This window comes from Anas platyrhynchos, chromosome 27 (assembly GCF_047663525.1).
Source record: "Anas platyrhynchos isolate ZD024472 breed Pekin duck chromosome 27, IASCAAS_PekinDuck_T2T, whole genome shotgun sequence".
Taxonomy (NCBI): domain Eukaryota; kingdom Metazoa; phylum Chordata; class Aves; order Anseriformes; family Anatidae; genus Anas; species Anas platyrhynchos.
In genome coordinates, this window is record NC_092613.1 from 9,348,327 (window position 1) to 9,366,748 (window position 18,422).

Consider the following 18,422-nt stretch of genomic DNA (forward strand, 5'->3'; position numbering starts at 1 on the left):
GAAGTTTTCATGGCAACATATTTTTTTTATTAAATTGGGAAGATTAAACACATAATTTGAAAAAATATTCTGACAATTTTAGAAATGAATATAAACAAAGCATTTCATTTTAAAGCAGAAAATCTAAATTTTGTAAGTATTGTCATCAATTTGAATACTCAGTTCAGATAGTCTTTCAGGCTAACAAAATACATTTTCTGGAATGTTGAACTTTTTCAGTTTTCTTTTAAATCGGAGATAGATGAGGGAAAACATCAGATTTCTGCTAGGAAATAGAAAATTCTCATGTTTTCGTGCTGCACTCCCCTATGCACACTCAGGGAGGGCATCTGCAATGATGAGGGATCCGGGAACCCCAGGAAGGCCTTATTTGCAATGCAAGGTTAAAACACACCACATTTAGCTTTATTTTCCAGTGGTTTTTGTGAAAAGTAGAAACAGATGGTAAAGACAAAGGGATAGTAGTCATTTGTTTAATGCTACCCAGAAAAAAAAAAACAACTTTGCACATTGGTGCTTCTCTTCTCTTCCTGAAGGGGTTCATTCTATACAATACATGTATATATTATTATTATTATTATTTTTTAAATGATGATCATACTCATATCTCTTGTCTGCTGGCCTGACAAACAGTTACTTATGGGTGCCATTACATAATGGTTATTATCATGTGCAGTAATGGTAATGACAGTAAAAGATGCTTTCCTTGTCTATGCTTAGTCTTAGCTTAATGTATGAAAAGGAAAGACAAGTAACTCACTATGGTGGGAGTGAGCACAAGTCTGGTTCATCAGAAAATGATATTATTATTGTCTATATTTTTTTCATGTTAGAGAGGAATGTTGGTAGTTTCCTTCTTGGTAAGTGAAAGGAAAAAGTGACAAGTGGCAATATTCTGTGCAAGCCTCTACTGACACTGAAATATGTAAAAAAGCCTATACCGCTCTCAGGAACAGTGATACCATTAAGTGTCTATAATCAAGAATCAGTGAATGTATTATAATAACATACAGATAATGTAACTGAATGACAAAAAAATCTAGTTTTTCTTCCTGAGATTTGAAAGAAATATTTTGGGCACATACATCATAAGGAAATGTTTTTGAAAAAATACATATTTAAATGTTATGTTATGCTGTTTTTCTTAACCCATCATATGGAATCACGCTATTCCTCATAATATTGTGGGTCTGCTAAAATCTAAGTTCAGATTTTGTTTCAAAGGATTTCTTTTTCTTTCCCTGCCTGCTTATACAGTTCAACATGTGAACAAAGTTTTTCCATAGCTATAATATCTCCTGGAAATAGTTGTTCCTTTGTATCATGTGAGTACTGGCACACCAATCAGACAGATGGATTTTATCTGTTCTCATCTTCAAGGAAATTAGTATTAAGAATTCTTCATCTAAACTACTTCAGCATGCAATGTAATTCTTTCGTATTTGTATTGATTTATTAATCACTAAGATCAAAGTTATGAATTAACCAAGGCCAAGACTTCCATCCTTGCTTTGCTGTGTATTTTCAGTTTTGCTTGCATCTCAGTGTTTTTATATACTTGGACTTCATTTGACCAGAAGTACTTAGCTTTGCACTTGGAAGTCATTTGATTTGACAGATTCTGTATTTGCGACATCAAAATATGTTGCTATGGAAAAAGTTACAAGTTCTAATTAAAAATGCAGAGGTCACAAGTTTCCCAGAACCAGTAGGGCACAGATCCTAGGAGAAAAGTATCACAACATAAAAAATCCAGAGATATGTCAATCTGTAACTTTCCAGATCTGAAAGGAGTGCAGCAAGAATTCAGAACAAACCACGAGGCTGGAATTTTGATCAAGCTTCCTCATTCGGATGCTGTATATCTCACTTTCCATTGGCACAAATTGCTTCTGGAAATCATGCAGAGCACTCATCTTTGAAATGTTCTCTTAATACACATTAGGGAGAGGTCAGAACCTTGAGGGAAATTAGAAGAGTGAGAAATCAGACCTGCCTGGTCATCTTTTCAAATCGAATGCCAATATTGAAATATTCTCCATGTAGTATTGGAGTGCTTTGTCAGCTACATGCTTCCATCGCTTCCTTTGAAAGTCTGTCCATGTTCAGTTATGTCTCACTGATTTTCTTTCTCTTCAATACCTTTTTATTTGTTTAACTGTTTCTACATTTCACTTTACATTATTATTATTATTATTATTATTATTATTATTATTATTATTATTATTATTATTATTATAAACAAATCCTGTGGATATCCATTTCATTTGCTACAGGTTAGCCAAACTAAAAGAAGTGTTGGTACAAGTACAGGCTTGTGGTTGAGATGCCTGAGCTGGTGATGCCTGTGAGAAGATATGCCCACAAAATATACAAATCAGAACTTAAGAGTAACTTAGCTGTAACGGATTTATTTATGCTTAGTGCCACACTGATATAAACACACCTAGTTTGTGCCATGTTGGAGATCTCTGCATTAGTATGTTGTGTGACATAGTCAAGGCATATCCAGTTTCACTCAAAATGTATTTAGTGTTGGAGTTCTCAGTGCTTTTGTTCCTTTATTATGACTGTTATTATTATTATTTTATGAATAGTGTGAAAGTATCTCCTAAGGTTGTGCATCTGCCTTGCAGTAGTTGGGGAGAGCAGTTTGTTTCTTTGAAATTTGGTTCTGCAATTCAAAAGCAGTGATGTGCTGTTACCACAGCACAGAGCTAACTCATTTTCAATTTCCTCTCAGGATACCTGCTAAGCATCTTTCTGTCCTATGAAGATGGGAAGCTTGCAGTCTGATAGGTCCTGCCCACCAAAATGCTTTTCTAGATACAAAAAAATACATATAATTTCACTGATGATTAAGTTTGCTGAAGTAAAAATGTCTATGAGCATAGCACTTCATTCTCCACTGAGAAGTAGCCATTTAGCAGCAGGTCTCGTTATGATACATGCACAGCTTCTTGCAATCAGCCAAGGCTCAGGCTGAGATTGACATGGCTGATACAGAATCATTCTCTTGACTGAAGTACAATCAGAAATATTTCTTGTAGGTAAGTAGACAATTGCTTTTATGTATGTCTTGATAAACCCTATCATAGAATCCAAGTTGGAAGGGACCCACAAGTATCATCAGGTCTAACTCCTGCGTTCCCAAAGGACCACCAGAAAAGTCAGACCATGTGTCTGAGAGCTTGTCCTAGCTCTTCTTCAGCTCTGTCAGGCTTGGTGTAATGACCACTGCCCTGGGGAGCCTGTTCCAGTGCTCAACCACCCTCTCAGTGAAGAACCTTTACCTGATATCCAGTTTGAACCTGCCCTGTTGTAGCTTCAAGTCAGTCCCTTGGGTCATATCTCTGGTCACCAGAGAGAAGAGCTCAGCACCTGCATCTCCACTCTCTCTTGTGAGGAAGCTGTAGACGTGACTTCAGCTGCTCCTCATATGTCTTCCCTTCTAGACCCTTTGCCATGTTTGCTGCCCTCCTTTGGATACTCTCTAACAGCTTTGTGTCTTTCTTGTACTGTGGCACCCAGCGTGCACATAGTACTCAAGGTAAGACCACGCCAGCACAGAGAAGAGTGGAACAATCACTTCCCTTGACTGACTAGCAATGCCATTCTTGATGCACCCCAGGATACGGTTATCCCTCCTGGCCACCAAGGCACACTGCTGGGTCATGTCCATCTCCCTTTCTGTGGGTCTACTCTCCAGCATCTCATCCCCTAGTCTGCACATGTAACCAGGGTTGCCCCCTATATGAACTTTTGCATAAAGTTTTAGTTATCTGCTGAAGATCGTACGAAAGGTACAGCATGAGACTCACGAGGTAGACTTACCATTCCAGTGTGTGTAGCATGTATGTATACAGGGTCTTTTTCATTATTATTTTGGAGTTAGTTCCTGCGAGAATCTGATACTTGGCTTATCGCCAATATTACATGTAGCTCACTAACATGACTGTGGCCTCAGGCTACATCCCTTAAACTGAGAAGATAGAAAGTGAACTAGAATACAAGACATAAAATGAACTTTGTTGTTAGCATAGGCCTTTTTTCATAACTACAGAAACTGGCATTAGGATTACATATTTCAAAGCCTATATGCATCATATTAGTGCAATAGACAAAAATATAATGGATTAATTAACAATAGATTCCCCCCTACCACTACTTTTTAGACTTTAAACTACCATGGTTAATTAAGATGAGGACTATATGCTTTCATGACTTCGTACAAATGTTGATGTATAGTTTTATGAATGTAGAAAATGTCACTCATCTGTATTTAATGAAACTTGTTTATATTTTTTAAGTCTATGAACAGAACTAATTACCATGAAAAATTCTAGGCAGCTGCCCTGAAGCTGTTTCAATAGCTATTTCCTTCTTTCCTTCTTTGTTTTCTAATAAGGAAAGAAGTTTTCAGAGAGTTACAGAATAAATTTGGGATCAAGAGCCAAAATAAATGCCTTTTTACTGACTGAAGCAATGTTAGATCTTGGCTTCCTTACTCTAATTCTAAGTCACACTAGATGAAAGACTCTGTGAATTCAGATGGCAGTTTAGATGGCAACCATGCTTCTAACCTTATGCTTTACCCATTTCTACATTAGTCATTTACTTTATCCTTTTAAAAAGTGTACAAATTAAGCTAATCATTTAAAATTCCTTCCTGCTTAATATGATATTAGAGACTTTAAATGATTTCCTACTTTTTGTGTGCAGATAATACAGATTTGTTTTCTTTCATAAAGCAATCAAAAGCACACTACTGTCATTTTACATCAGCGTAGTATTTCCATTTTCTCATGTTAATTGTGGACTTAATTTTATTGCTGTCTGCCTTTTATCTAAACTGATAATTTGAAAAATAAGCTACTCTAAAAGTATTCTAAAAGTACTTCTCTAAGAGTGTATTCGATGATGAAAATAGAGCATGAAGAGTTATTTAAAGGAATCAGAATGCATAGATGTCCTTTTTGACAAAAGAATGAAGGAAAAGACACTTTTAGTTAAAGAGGATTTTTGGAAATATCTAATTAGTCAAAGTTGTTTTAATTGAATAGTTTGCACTGATGCTCTCTAAATAAAACAAGCAAAAAACAACTTACTCTTCTCCTTTGATCCATCCAGTCTTGTCTCCTCTCATCTTCAGTGCCTGGGAAGGTTATCTAGTAGATCATCTTGAGTGCCATCATGTGGCACATACAAGACAACCAAGTGATCAGGCCCAGTCAGCATGGGTTTATGAAAGGCAGGTCCTGCTTGATGAACTTGATCGCTTTCTATGACAAGATGATGCACTTAGTGGATGAGGGAAGGGCTGTGGATGTTGCCTATCTAGACTTTAGTAAAACTTTTGACTCTATTTCCCACAGCATTCTTCTGGAGAAATGGACTGCTCATAGCTTGGATGAGTGTATGCTTCACTGCATAAAAACTGGCTGGGTGGTCAGGCCCAAAGTTGTGGTGAATGGAATTTAATCCAGTTGGAGGCTGGTCACTAGTGGTGTCCCCCAGGGCTCAGTACTGGGGACAGTTCTCTTTATATTAGTAATCTGGACGAGGATATCCAGGGCAGTAAGACACAAGAGTTGATCTGTTTGAAGGTAGGAGGGCTCTGCAGGGAGATCTGGATAGGCTGGATGGATAGGCTGAGGCCAACTGTATGAAGTTCAACAAGGCCAAATGCCAGGCCCTGCACTTGGAGCACAACAACTCCATGCAATGCTACAGGCTGAGGGAAGAGTGTCTGGAAAGCTGCCTGGTGGAAAGGGACCAGGGGATATTGGTAGACAGCTGACTGAATATGAGCCAGCAGGATGCTCAGGTGTCCAAGAAGGCCACCATGATGAAAAAACAGATGTCTTTTCCAACCTAAATGATACTGTGATTCTGTGATTCTTCTATAATTGGACAATTCTTTCTCACATTTCTTCTACACCTCCTATAAAAAGCACTTGAAATGAGCTGAAAGAATCTACTTTTTAATACAAAACTGACTTCTGACCAGTCAGTGCTGTATATTTAAGCCATGGATAGGGTATTTCATGATGAGGTGACTGAATACACTGAATTTATTTCCTTCCTCTCTACTCTAATCCTGTAAGAAACTGTCTTTGCTGTCTGAATCTCATATATTTGAGGCATACTTATGTCACATTTCTTCACAAGAAAAAGTAAATCATAATGTAGCCTGAGCCAGTGTCAGTAGGAAACTGCCTCTGTGAAAAAAACAAACCCTTAATTCAAATTAGCGTGCTTGAGAAAAAGCACTTTTTTTTTTGTTTGTTTGTTTTTTTCTTCTATTTTTTGGTCAGTAGTAAGGAACAGAAATATGTACCCATGAAGTTGCCTTGAATGTCTTCATGTTTTCTGATGACTCTCATTTTTCAGTGATATTTTGCTTTGTAAGCAAAGAATGTGTTCCTAAAACTCAAACAATTTTATCATGTATACATTTGATAAATGATGAAACAGTGTACAACAACAGAAACTCAGCATCTGCATCTTAAAAGAAAAGGTCAATTGCTGTGCATACAACTGAACATAAGTGTTACACAGTTCAAGTAACATGCAATTTGACTGACTAACAGATTATTAAAGAGAGAAAAAAACAAACTCAGTTTAACAGATCGAGGGATGTTTAGAACATCAACTACTAAAACAACAGATCTCTAGCATAGGGATAAAAACAAATCTGAATAAAATTAGGATTTAGAAATACTGGGATGGCTACAATGACATCTACCAAAAAAAGCTGGCTTTGGTCTATAGCAGCTTTGGCAGTGTTGTGGTTTAACCCAGTCGGCAGCTAAGCTGTTCACTAATCCTCCCTCCTCCCTCTCTGGGATGAACCACTAACAGAGTACCAATCAGCTAGGAGAACTGCTATCTAGTTGAGCACTGATCTCTCAAATAACATAAGCTTTGCTTGGAAAAAGTCCTCAGTGCAGAACAGTGAAATGAAGCTATCGATACTTGAGTATTTTTTGTTTGAGTGCTTTTGTATGATGGACACTTGAATACAGTCAGTGGTATCTGAGTGCATCACAAGTGTGTATTTACTTTTAAACTACTGATCAAATAGCTACTTTAGATTGGCAAAGGAAATACATCTGTGAATAGACTGTGTGCAGAAAAGTTACTAGAGATAATATTTCAGAAAAGTGCTCTTGCACTGCTATTCAATGAGAGTTGTATGCCTGCAAAATATTGTATTATCTTCCTGATTCCTTTTCTCCTTCTCTCATGAAAGAGGCACTCTTCCTATTAGCCTCAATGAAGGCTTTGTTTTTGTCTTCAACATTCATCACAAACCTTCTGGTGATCAGCATGAAAAATACTAACACAAAGAAGATTTTTCTTCTCAGACTGCAATAAGACTGGGAATGTTGCTTACTGGCAGATAGAGCTGAATGTCTATTGAAAGAATTTGGATAAATTGACTGGCTTTTTCCTCTACAGAGCTCATTGTGTATGTCACACCAATAATGCTTTTAAAAAAGGTTATTCTGGTACTATGTGCAAGATTTGAGGACTTGTCTCTTGGAAGCTTAGGTCTGTTGTGTGGCATACTTTTTCTTCTCACCACACAGGAGAAACATAGAGGCAGGTTTGGTGTGTTTCCAAGGCCACACTGCATCAGTGATAGTGCTCAATAATATTGTTCTAGTTTATGAGCAGTCCAAGAAGAGGAGAGGACCAGTTTAACATTGTCATACTTGGTATTACAATCTGTCACACCAATATTCAATTTGGGATTACATGTTCAGAGATCAAGGGGACCTAATTTGGCAGTATTGCTAACTGCTAAACTCCCTGCCCCAGTAATTCATAGAAACTTGACAGAGAAACACACAATCACAGTTATCATATAGGGACTACCTGTAAATGTTTCTCAAAAGCAGTTTCTAATAGTAAGATGAATAACATGGGTGACTGTTACCAGAGTCTATACTCGTGCTATGATGTTTAATTATGTGCAAATATAGGTCACACAGATAATAAAGATATCAGACAATGATAAGAGGTGTTCTTTTTAAACTCTGGCACACTTGATTCAGTCTCAAAAACAATTATGCCTTTTGATGGTAAACAATTGGTCATGAAAATATTGCCTGAAATAAACTTACAAACATGGTAAAACATGGTCAGTTTAGGAAAAAATAAGGGCTATCTAGGCAAGGGTTCCAAGTACATCTGATGCATCTGTTATAAAATGTAGAAACTGTTCATAGCAGAATATAATAATCCATTTTCCATGTGCATGCAGAGGTTGAAAGAGGATCAGTGTGACTGAAAACACTGGAGGAAGCAGATATGCCTTCAGTAAATTGATTGAACCTCAAGAACAGTAAACAATGAGAACATGGAAATAGGTAGAAAGTCAGTATTCTGAAAGTCTTAGAAGCAGATGACTAGAAGCATATATTCAATGCAGTTGATCAGATGGCTGAAAAACAGGAGAAACATCTCAAAAGAGGAGCAGGGAAGACAGGAGCTTTTTTGCCTGTGGGTACTTCTCCTATTTCTATGTTCTTTCTAGACTAAATGCAGAATGAATAAGCTCTTCCAAACACTGCCTCTGCAGGTGGCACTGGCTATTTGGCAAAAAAAGCCTGTAAACATTCACAGGGAATGTAACCATTTAGGCTCAACTTCCAGTGGCAGTTGTTGAAATCAAATTAAAGAAATGCTAATTTATTTTATTATTATTTATTTATTTATTTATTTATTTATGTATTTATTTATTTTTGTGTGTATGTGTTTTCCCTGATACCTTCCCTCTCAACTAGAGTTTGGGACTCTCAGAAAGAAAAGCTGGGTTTACACCCATCATTGCAGATGCTTTTGGGTAATTTAGCAGGGAAGGCTAGGCATGTATTTTGTCAGAGATCCAGGAAATATTTTCTAAATTATATCACAGAAGAATGAAAACCTTCCTTGAGCAGTACAGTCTAAGAGAAAGGAGGTTATATAGGGCATAATTTTTCTGTTCTCTAATGGAAACTATTGTCTGACTTTGCTACAGCCATAGTTTTCTAACCATTAGAAGTAATTTGCCCAGATTAATGCTCTCTGTTCAATTCATTTAATGTGACGATTTCATAACACTGCTGTCTTTATCAGTAGTCAAAATAACCCCTGGTAAACCCCAGGAGGCAAAAATGCTTGTCGCGTTTAGCTGTTGAGGGTGGATGCTGCTGCTTCATGAAGAATAAAGTAATTGTTTTAAAGAAAAGAAACATCATAAAATTACTGGGTCTATCAGAATTCTTTATCTTTCATCAGATGTATTATTCCGTCATAGCTTGGCTTTTATTTTTATTTTTATGTTTATTACAATGCCGTTTTTGTGTCTCTAATAATATGGGAGTGCTGTGAGACTTCCGTAAGAAGATGCTACAAAGTGTTTTTGTTTTTTTTTTTTTTAGAAAGAAACTCACCTTTTTTTGTATGTGCAACGATGCACATACATTCATGGATATCTTCTCCTGCAACTTCCTGTTGAAAATGCCAACTTCTATAAGACTGTAATTTATTTATTTTTTTAAATTATTTTGCACGTTGTTCCCTGTAGAGCCAGCACAGTTGTTCTTATTAGCTTTCTTTGTATTGCATGTGTAGAAAGTTTTAACACTTTAATATCTTTTCTCCCTTAGGTATAGTAACATATACTCCCAATTCAGCCTTGGAACCCATTTAGACCACGAACAGCTATCATTCTCTAAGTCAATCAACCATCTTGCCTTTGAATAATTAGTCTGCTAACTCTGAATGCTAAAAGCAATCTTTGATTTGAATTAGTGTTATTTCACGTGTAATTCAGCATTGTTTTGACTTCTTTTTCCTGAGGCTGGTCATATAAAGATATTTTCAATGCCTTCATTCAGTACAGGAAAACGTCTTTAGAATTTTAAACATGTTAATAGTGCATAAGATTTCTCTGAAATATTATTTTCCATCCAGAAGCTAAAAAAAAGTTCTAAAACAGCTGTAACAACATTTAGAGTTTTTTAGAGATTTTTAACTGGCTTTACTGGTTATTGCTTACAGTTGATGTGGTTTAACCTTTAGTGCTTGCTGTCTATTTCCAGAAGTTTATAGTTTACAGGATAACACTAGGTTATCACTATGATTGAGGGCTAATATGTCTTATCAGTCACAATATTGGATTTAGGATTTAGGATTTACATTCAATGGTTTAGCATTTTATGGTTTGCTAAAGTAAATTATAAGTTCCTGAAAGATTTGACACTTGAACTCCAAACCTTAAGTAGGATTTGTAATGTTCCATCTAGGGTTCATCTCTCTGTGGTCTGATTCAAGAAGTATTTTAGGTAGCTTCCTTACATGCACTGAAACTTCTGAGGAGATTGCTAAGCTATGAAAGCAAGCTGTGAGGAAATATATACTGTACAGCCATGTGAGATAGCAAAAGTGCAGATGTGAGCCTGAAATGGGACTAGGTAGTACCTGCAAAATGACAACATAATTTGTAATGTAAAAGAGAAACAACAAGAATCTCAATGCTGAAAAGAATGTTGGAACTTAACCATTGCCTCACTGTCTGTTCAGGGTCAAGACTGAAGTCACTTTTGACACACAACTTCCACTTAGCATACTTATATACTCTTAACTCAGTTAGTGGAGACATCCATCTAGCACTTGGCCTGCACAGTGTTAGTGCCAATACCCATTAAAGAGAAAAAAAAAAAAAAGAAAAAAGAAAAGAAGGACAACAATTTCTCTGCATAAGAGATACTGCTTTAGTCAACAGTACAGAGATCATGTATAAAGCACCTGTTTCAGAATCAAGTTACAGTCAGGTATTTTTAGGCTAGTACTTAGGAAGTTAGGGTCTAGATCACAAAGGAGAAAAGTAATAACAATTCAAGTGGGAGACAGGTAAAACATTATACCCTGATACCTGCTTAATACCTCAAAGCACCAGAACAACTAGCCTGGAAGCATAGCCCTTTCCTGACTTCAGAAGCATCCCTCAGTTACTGCTCCATCACTGCTCTCACAGACTTCACACTCCTTTTGAACTGCCTCTTCCATTACATTAATTTGCTTCCTTACCCTTCCCATCATCTTCCAAACTGTTCCAGACTGACAGCCATCTATTACTGTCTTGAGACACAGCCATTGTTTTACCATCCATCCCGACTTCTCTAAGATATTCTTAAACCACACAATACCTTCAAACATTCTTCCCTTAGAATTCCAGGTAAACCATCACAGTCTGTCCCCTCATCTTCATGATGGGGTGAGGTGGATTCCAAGCTTACAAACACATAGGCAAAGATGCATGCAGGGACATGTTGTGTTCTGCTATTGGGCTTTTGAGTGGACATGTTGTCCCACTCACCCATTCAGGACCATTACAGTTTTCTCTTGACTCCTGCAAAACCCTTTATTGTGTCCCTCAGTACTCCCCTGGTTCTATAGCATCTTTTCACCGCTGTTGTATCCTGAGGACCTCTCCTGGAATTTTACTGTAACAGGATTACTCCACACCTAACTCAAGTGCTGCCATGATCGCTACTGCCTCCCCATGCCCAAAATGCAGAACTGCAGCACCCAGCTCTGCTCATGCACAGTAGCAGTGCTGTACTCTCTGCACCATGGCGGCAGTAAGAAAGCATTTCATTTCAGCATAAATGTTAGTGGCACCAGGTAAGTGTTGGGACCACCAGTGCAGCTAGCGAGACCTTTTGGCAGTGGTGGGCTCAGGGGTGTCTCCTGAATGCCCCAGGATGATGTGATGGAGACGCTTGGTGCCAGGGGACTGCGGGGCACAGCCTGCTGGGTGTGGGCAGGGGTTGTGGGGCAGGGGCAGCCACTGCTGTGGTCTTTCCTATGGCCTTGTGCAGCCCTGGGTGGCCATGCACACAGGGAGCCAGGAGCCCCAGAGCAGGGTGGGTGTACAGTGGCTTGTGGGCTGGGTCTGCCAGGCACACTTGCCTGGGAGAACTATGAAAGGTTCCCTGTCAGTTGAAGTTGGGGCAGCCCCAGGGAAAGAGTGGAGAACTGGCAGAGGGGAGGATGGTAAAAAGATATTAGTCTCATCCCCCCCTCCCCCCCAATTACAGATGCTGGATGCCTCCCCACCTCCTCAGAGCTTCCATGGAGACTCCCCCAACACTGGTTGCCCTGCATGGCTGTCTCTAGCTCCAGGACCAACCTTGAAGCAGGTTTGAGTCAATTTGGGAAAGAGCAGTACAGAAATTCATACAGAGGGAAGGGTGCTAGCCTAAAATAGATTTGGATAATACCCGTTGATAACAGTTGTGTGTTCTCTTCCTCTTTCAGGGCTAGCAGTGAGGGCTAAGTTATACTCTTCTCTGCTGTGGATGTCACCGACTCCATCTGATTTAGATTTGCAGGATTTTGCCTCACTGTTGTAGTGGCATGGGTGAAATGAGGAAGGTGGACTCATCGCTCACTTTTGACAGAAACTGCTGTGGCTGAAGATAAGACCAGCAACAAATAAGACAGATGAAGACTGAAATGAAGTGGGTGTGGCTGGAAGCTGCCTCTACCTGCAGACAAGAAAGCTGTTGTCTGTGGGGGAAGAAGGATCCCTCTTAGCTGTCCTTAGCAGACTGGGTCACCAGCATCCATGGCATGATCTGTGTATGTCATTAAAAGTGCTGTATGGTTACATACCGGGTATGTGCGAGACACTAGTTATTTATGAATTCTAATGTTACCAGAGTTATAAGATGCCAGTGCATTCTCTTAGGTGGATGACAGACAAGCAATGGGATCTGCAAAGGAGGAAGCTGGCAGAGAGACCAAGCAAGAAGCTTCTTCAACATCCACCATCTCCCACTGTACCTATCCATCCATGCCTCTGGCTCCCTACTCCCCTCTCTTTCCCTTTTTCTTCTTCTGTCACTGCTATCTGCATCTGTCTCATCTTCCCCTGCAAATCACTGTTCTGCTGCCTGCCCCATTGTTCCTTGCTATACCCACCTGTCTAGATGGTGCTTCTCTTTTTCGCTCTTTACGCCTCTGTCCTGCTCCCTGGCCTTATTTTTCCTTCCTCCAGCCCTGCTCCATGGTAACAGAAAGCAACACATCAGCATGGGACAGATGAGTGCTGATCCAGTGCTGATTTCTGAGGTTAAATGGGGGAAAATGGGTGCATAGGGACCATCAGCCATGCAGCGGCCTCACTCCAGGCACTGATGTGCATGAATAAACAGCTGCTTTATTTATTGCACTCCTGTGTTTGCAGTCCCTTTGCACAGAGTAAGTGGCTGTCACTATGTTCAAGGAAGCAGGTTAAATAGTGCATGTGTGTGTGTGTGAATGTATTAGGTGGTGGCCCAGCATTCCTGAAGGGTGGCAGCTGCTGGATGGGTCTGGAAGAGCCCCTGTTAGAGGCAGAAGGGGATGGCCCTACTGTGTAAAGGGGCTTTGGAGCTGTTCTCTGACAAAGGAGTAGTTGCCAGCTCTTGTGGACAGAGTCAGGGTGACTGTGGTTGGGCTTTCATGAGACTACTGGGGCCTGTGGAGATGGCACAGGAGGCGCTGGGTCCACCTGGGAGACAGCTGTGGGACTGGCTGTCCTGAGGGAAGGCTGGGATAGGCGTCGAGAAGCTACAGGGAGGGTTGTGCCAAGATGGACACAGAGGCAAGAGGTGTCACACCAGGTTCTGCATGGCTTCCGCATTTGGTAGCGGAGTGCGTGGGTGTGGGAGGGTGTGCTGCTGTAGGGTCAGAAAGTATTGAGTCCTGCAGCATGCTGGGAGTTGTAGTCTTTGGGCTTCCAGCCAGCCTCTGTAGTTTCCAGTGCATGCCATGAGTAGTTGTCATTTGCTTTACTGCCAGTAAGTAGCCGCACACGGCAAGGGCTAATTTTTCTCCTTTGAGACGGAGGTGAGAGGTGCAGTCTCCCACCAGCTTCGTGTCTTTTTTGCACAGTTCCCGTTGAAATCATTAGAAGCAGATCAGAAAACGTAAAGCACTGCGTGACACGCATGCGCAGTAGCTGTTACAAACTCACTTGTGCCACCTTGTGATCAAAAGTCGCAAACACAGCATCTTCCTGCGCATAGCTCGGGCAGCACAGCACTCACTGCTGCTCTCTGGTGAGCAAAACGCAGCACATGCAAGAGCCAGCACGGCGCGCATGCGCCCCAGAGGCAACGAGAAGTGCAAGCAAGAACAAAGGCAGAGCGGCGAGCATGCGCAGCAGTGCCTGCACTCAGGCATGCACAGTAAGTGCCGGTACGCGAACGTGGGTGGTAGTGCCGACGATCGGACATGTGCAGTTGTGCTGCCTCGGGAGTGTACGCAGCAGTGCCCTGCGAGCATGTGCAGTAGAATCCCCTCAAGATTATGTGCAGTAGCACTGCTGCTCGGGCATGAGTGGGAGCATAGCTGGGAGGTTAACATGCAGTCTGCTCCATCTCTCCCTGGAAATTTCACAGGGCTCTCCAGTGTGCTCTAGCATCCCCTAGATGCATCCCAGTGCACTCTAGAGGCCCTCAGTATCGCCCCCACCCCTGCCGGATGCCTGCTCTGCAGGCATCCCAGAGCCCTCCAGTGTACTCTAGAGAGCACCAAAGATCTCTCAGTGCATGCTAGGGCTCCCCCAGAAGGCTGCCAGTGCCCTCACTGTGTTCTAAAGTGATTAAGGAGACATTGGGGAAGCAAGGATAATAGACATTGGGGAGGCAAGGACAATCCCCAGACAAGGACTGTATATCTCTAAACAAGACACTGGAACTCATAATAAGGAAGCGGCAGACGGACAGAGAAACAAATGGAAGGACTATAAATATCAAAACTGGACATTGGAATTCATGATAAAGATACAACAAGCAGAATAATCAGCAAAAGCCAGTTCTTGCAATTAAGAAATGTGCCAACTCAGCAGAATCCAGACCAAAGGTGAAAAGTACAGTGAGGAAGACTCGGGTTTCTCCCAAAGACCACTGCCCACGTCCCGAAGACCCCTGCCCGCAATTCTTGGGAGGCTCTATGCAGGCACAAGGTGCCAAAAAGCTAATTAGCATGAGAAATGAGGGAAGGCAGGGATAGGTGATGAATATGTATAGGCACTTGTAGAATATTAGTAGATTGATTGTATAAATTCAAGACTGCTTTCCGCTTTGGGTATGCACGATAGGTGGAAAGATCCCCCGTGCATCCAGCGCTGCAATAAAGAATATAACACTTAAAGGAATTTCAGCTTCGATCTTTGAATCAGAAGCCTCCTGGACATCTCACAGGTCTCTCCAGTATACTGTAGCACCACTTAAAAGTCTCCCAGAGCTTGTTTTCCCCCAGTCTTATTTTTTAGGTTAGGGTTTTGAGCATCCTATTTTTTGGGTTAGGGTTTTGAGCATCCTAATTTTTTGGGATAGGGTTTTGAGCATCCTAGTTTTTGGGTTTGGGTTTTGAGCATCATAATTTTTAGGGTTTGGGTTTTGAGTGTCCTATTTTGGGGGTTTGGGTTTTGAGGGCACATTTTAGCGCGGCGCCGCAGGGCACATTTTAGCCCTCTGCCGCCACCTGCTGGTGGGAACAGGGTACTGCAGGCGCCCGGCGGCCGCGCATGCGCGTTGATGCCCGCGGGCGCCCTCTGCCGCCATTTGCTGGTGCAGAACGAGTACTGCAGGCAGCCGGCGGATTGGAGTGTCCTAAGTTTTTGGGTTAGGGCTTTTAGGCATAGGTCTTCATGGGTTTAGTGTGTTAAATAGTTTGGGTTAGGTCTGTAGGGATTTCGAGGGTTTTTAAGGTTAGGGCTTGAGGCTTTCTTGTGTAAGGACGGTGGTAAGGGGTACGGTTAGAGTGAGTGCTGGCAAATGTAGTTCTCGAAAACTCGGCTTGTGATTGGCCATGCAGGTTGGCCAGGGAATGCTGGTAGGTGTAGTTTTCCGGCACCAGGCTTCCGGGAGGCCATGTTGAGTGCCCAGAGCATACCGGGAAATGTAGTTCTAGGACTCCAAACTTCCGGGAGGCCATCTTGAGTGCCCAGAGCATATCGGGAAATGTAGTTCTCGGACTCCAGACTTCCGGGAGGCCATGTGGCATGCCCAGAGCATACCGGGAAATGTAGTTCTCGGACTCTGGACTTCCGGGAGGCCATGTTGGGTGCCCAGAGCATACCGGGAAATGTAGTTCTCGGACTCCAGAATTCCGGGAGGCCATGTTGGGTGCCCAGAGCATACCGGGAAATGTAGTAGGGAAATTTTAGCGCGGCACCGCCTGGACACATTTTAGCGCGGCGCCGCCCGGGCACATTTTAGCGCGACTCCGCCCGGGCACATTTTAGCGCGACGCCGCCCGGAAACATTTAAGCGCGGCGCCGCCCGGACACATTTAAGCGCGGCACCGCCCGTACACATTTAAGCGCGGCACCGCCTGGACACACTTAAGCGCGGCGCCGCCCGGGCATTTTTAAGCGCGGCGCCGCCCGGATAAATTTAAGCGCGGCGCTGCCCGGACACATTTTAGCGCGGCGCCGCCCGGATAAATTTAAGCGCGGCGCCGCCCGGACACATTTTAGCGCGACGCCGCCTGGACACACTTAAGCGCGGCGCCGCCCGGGCATTTTTAAGCGCGGCGACGCCCGGATAAATTTAAGCGCGGCGCTGCCCGGACACATTTTAGCGCGGCGCCGCCCGGATAAATTTAAGCGCGGCGCCGCCCGGACACATTTTAGCGCGGCGCCGCCCGGACACATTTAAGCGCGGCGCCGCCCGGGCATTTTTAAGCGCGGCGCCGCCCGGACACATTATAGCGCTGCCGCGCCCGGGCACATTTAAGCGCGGCGCCGCCCGGGCACATTTAAGCGCGGCGCCGCCCAGACACATTTTAGCGCGGCGCCGCCCGGACACATTTAAGCGCGGCGCCGCCCGGACACATTTAAGCGCGGCACCGCCCGTACACATTTAAGCGCGGCACCGCCTGGACACATTTAAGCGCGGCGCCGCCCGGGCATTTTTAAGCGCGGCGCCGCCCGGATAAATTTAAGCGCGGCGCTGCCCGGACACATTTTAGCGCGGCGCCGCCCGGATAAATTTAAGCGCGGCGCCGCCCGGATAAATTTAAGCCGGCGCAGCTCGGACACATTTAAGCGCGGCGCCGCCCGGACACATTTAAGCGCGGCGCCGCACGGATAAATTTAAGCGCGGCGCCGCCCGGGCACATTTTAGCGCGGCGCCGCCCGGATAAATTTAAGCGCGGCGCCGACCGGACACATTTTAGCGTGGCGCCGCCCGGATAAATTTAAGCGCGGCGCCGCCCGGACACATTATAGGGTTAGGGTTAGGGTTAGATCCGTTAGGGTTAGGGGGTTAGGGTTGGGGGGTTAGGGGGTTGGGGGGTTAGGGTTAGAGGGTTAGGCTTAGATCCGTTAGGGTTAGGGGGTTAGGGTTGGGGGGTTAGGGTTAGGGTTAGATCCGTTAGGGTTAGGGGGTTATGGTTGGGGAGTCGGGGGTTAGGGTTGGGGGGTTAGGGTTAGGCTTAGATCCGTTAGGGTTAGGGGGTTAGGGGGTTTGGGCGTTAGGGTTAGAGGGTTAGGGTTAGTTCCGTTAGGGTTGGGGGGTTAGGGGGTTGGGGGGGTTAGGGTTAGAGGGTTAGGGTTAGGCTTAGATCCGTTAGGGTTAGGGGGTTAGGGGGTTTGGGCATTAGGGTTAGAAGATTAGGGTTAGATCCGTTAGGGTTAGGGGGTTAGGGTTGGGGGTTTAGGGTTGGGGGTTAGGGGGTTGGGGGGTTAGGGTTAGGGGGCTTGGGGGTTGGGGTTGGGTACTTGGGGGGTTAGGATGGGGGGTTAGGATTAGAGGATTAGGGTTAGGGTTAGATTTGTAAGGGTTGGGGGGTTAGGGTTAGATCCGTTAGGGTTAGGGGGTTATGGTTGGGGGGTCGGGGGTTAGGGTTGGGGGTTAGTGTTAGAGGGTTAGGGTTAGATCGGTTGGGGGGTCGGGGGTTAGGGGGTTGGGGGGTTAGGGTTAGGGGGTTTGGGGGTTGGGGTTGGGTACTTGTGGCCTGCGGGGCGCCCGGTGGCCCTACCGGCGTCACCAGCGGCCACCTTGGGGTCAACGGCGGCGGTTTTGGGGTTTTGGTCTGGAGGGTGCTGACATGCCCCCCCCGCACCCCCCCAGGCATCCTGCCCTGCAGCTGCCCCCGGGGAGGCTCGACGCCGAGTCCTACAGGTGAGAACCAGTCCCCTCCGCCCCCTAAATGCGCCCCCAACCCCCAAAATGCCCCCAGACCCCCCCCAAATTGACCCCCCCCAATTTATTCCCCCCCCTCCAGCGCTTGCCTCCACCTGGCCGAGATGCAGCATCGGGTGCGGAAGGCGCTGGCAGAGTGCGAGCGGCTGCTGTGGGCACGGGTAGGACGGGGGGAGAGACAAATTGGGGGGGGGCACCGGGGGGGGGGGTCCATGGGGCTTG

General features: G+C 43.9%; 1 long non-coding RNA gene across 10 annotated transcripts in view; it reads left to right on the forward strand.

Annotated features, from left to right (window-relative positions):
• The window catches only part of LOC119712954 (uncharacterized), a 120,181-nt gene extending 107,507 nt beyond the window's left edge, over positions 1 to 12,674 (forward strand). For all 10 annotated transcript variants that reach the window (XR_011805121.1, XR_005261147.2, XR_005261148.2 and 7 more), the window contains 2 exons: positions 12,099 to 12,200; positions 12,319 to 12,674. This is a non-coding gene — a long non-coding RNA (uncharacterized lncRNA). The remainder of the gene's footprint in view (positions 1 to 12,098; positions 12,201 to 12,318) is intronic.
• The last annotated feature ends 5,748 nt before the right edge of the window (positions 12,675 to 18,422 follow it).